The 2,319-nt window shown below is 58.0% G+C and overlaps 1 non-coding gene across 1 annotated transcript in view; it reads left to right on the top strand.

Moving 5' to 3' along the window:
• Nucleotides 1–2,242: 2,242 nt before the first annotated feature.
• The window catches only part of LOC124772442, a 1,909-nt gene continuing 1,832 nt past the window's right edge, over nt 2,243–2,319 (top strand). The window contains exon 1 of the ribosomal RNA XR_007014028.1: nt 2,243–2,319. This exon is cut by the window's right edge and continues 1,832 nt beyond it. This is a non-coding gene — a ribosomal RNA (small subunit ribosomal RNA).

Genomic DNA, 2,319 nt, shown 5'->3' on the forward strand with positions numbered 1-2,319 from the left:
CATGTTGTGCCTTAACCTAACCCATGTTGTGCCTTAACCTAACCTATGTTGTGCCTTAACCTAACCTATGTTGTGCCTTAACCTAACCCATGTTGTGCCTTAACCTAACCCATGTTGTGCCTTAACCTAACCCATGTTGTGCCTTAACCTAACCCATGTTGTGCCTTAACCTAACCCATGTTGTGCCTTAACCTAACCCATGTTGTGCCTTAACCTAACCCATGTTGTGCCTTAACCTAACCCATGTTGTGCCTTAACCTAACCCACGTTGTGCCTTAACCTAACCCACGTTGTGCCTTAACCTAACCCACGTCGTGCCTTAACCTAACCCACGTCGTGCCTTAACCTAACCCACGTCGTGCCTTAACCTAACCCACGTCGTGCCTTAACCTAACCCACGTCGTGCCTTAACCTAACCCACGTTGTCGCCTAACGTAACCCACGTTGTCGCCTAAACCTGCTCTGTAATTGTTATACGACTCGTTCAATTAGTGTAGTGTTGCCCACCCGCAACCCTCGCAATATAGTTCGCTACTCGCACTCCCCGCTCCCCTGTGTATCGCTTCATGTTAAACACCTTGCAAGTCTTGCTCACTTTCCACATGCTCCTGCTGTACACTGTAATGTGGATGGCAGCAGGACGTACATGCCGCCCCTCCCCACGTCCCCACCTTGCCCCCTGCCTTCGCAAGCTGGTTGGTGAGAACTTTGCATGTTCAATGCCCTCCGCATGCGACGTACTCAGGCTACGTTGTGGTGCGGCCTGTGTCAACTGTCCGCTAATGTCGTACGCGTAAACCACAATCTGTACTGCACATTCGTCCTTATGTACTGAATGATACATCGTGGCACATGTGTGACCGTACAACGACTGCGCCCAAAAACGGCGGACCATACAGTGCAAATATTGTGCACGCAGCTACGTGTCGTCTCCCTATGAGAGCTGGATTGCAGTGTGGTACGCCATAGAGACGTGTGGGAGGAACGGACGCCGTGGATGGCGATCAGCATGAGCTGTCTGTTGATGTATTCGGACCTAGTCGTCTCTCCTCACACACCGTGATGGCATGGTGCACCGCGTTCCATATCTGCGACATGCTACAGAGGCCGGTTGACAGTCGTTCGAGCAATGGACATCGCATACGTACGGGGGCCACCTTCCACGTATTGTCTAGGCGTGCACATTTTGTTGCGTGTATGTGGGCAGACGTAGTGTGGCGTGACACCTGACACAGGCATGCAATAATCGTGGAAGTTGCAAATGGCGATGGACGCCTGCGTTTTCTGGTGAAGTTACGCAAATGAACAAATGGTAACCTGTTGTGGTGCGGTTGTTCTCGCTAGGGGTGAATCGGTGATGGCGACGATAGGTTGAGGTACTAACCGGTTGTTCCAGCGATACCCACCATGCCGACGAAACTGAACGGCATCTGGGTGTGAAGCGATACGCGGCGGTGGCTGGGTGGGACCGTCCCCGGCCGGTGAGGGGGCGCCTCCCGGCGTGCTGGCCGCGCGGTGCGTGGGCGCACGCGCTACAGCCGGCTGGTGGGGGCGGCCAGTGGCAGGCGCGCCGGCCGACGGACGCGGCAGGCGTCGCAGCTGCGCGCCGGCGCACCCTGCGCGCGGCGCCGTGCGGCCAAAGTAGGTCCTCGCGGGCCCGGTGCGAAGCGCGGTGGACATCTTCAGTGTGCTGGTCCGATTGAGGACTGTGTGCGTTGAGGATGCGCTGCCGCCCGGCGCTCGGCGCCGCGACGCCGTCTGCTGCTCGGTCGCCCCAGCGGTTCTCGCTGGTGGTTTGTATCGCAGCTGTGCGGATGTGTTGGCGCGTGCGCTGTGCTGGGAGAGTTCGCTTCGGCACCCAAGTGGGGCTTTTGTCCTTCTGTGGCGCTGGCGTTGGAGCTGCCGGTCACCGTAGGTGGCGCGTGTTGTCTCCCGCCGGCAATGCCACGACAGCACGCTCCCGGGCCTCTGTCGGCAGCGGCAAGCTCAGTTGGGAGCACGGGTGGTCGCACCGAAAGCGTCTACTCGCCTAACTCCGGGCGATTGCGCCTCTCTCGAACCCGACCAAGTACTTGGGACGGCGCTGCGCGCCGCCGGGACCTGAGAGGGTTTCGAGGTGTATTGTGCAGGGGAGCTCAGCCTCCTCCTGTTTGCAGAATGATTGAGCGGACGCTTGCGTGTTCGCGCGGGCCCCCGGGACACACTCCCGGGCGGCCGGCTGCTCAGCTCTAGTTGACGCAGCTCCCTGGTTGATCCTGCCAGTAGTCATATGCTTGTCTCAAAGATTAAGCCATGCATGTCTCAGTACAAGCCGCATTA

Source organism: Schistocerca piceifrons, unplaced genomic scaffold, assembly GCF_021461385.2.
Source record: "Schistocerca piceifrons isolate TAMUIC-IGC-003096 unplaced genomic scaffold, iqSchPice1.1 HiC_scaffold_939, whole genome shotgun sequence".
NCBI lineage: Eukaryota > Metazoa > Arthropoda > Insecta > Orthoptera > Acrididae > Schistocerca > Schistocerca piceifrons.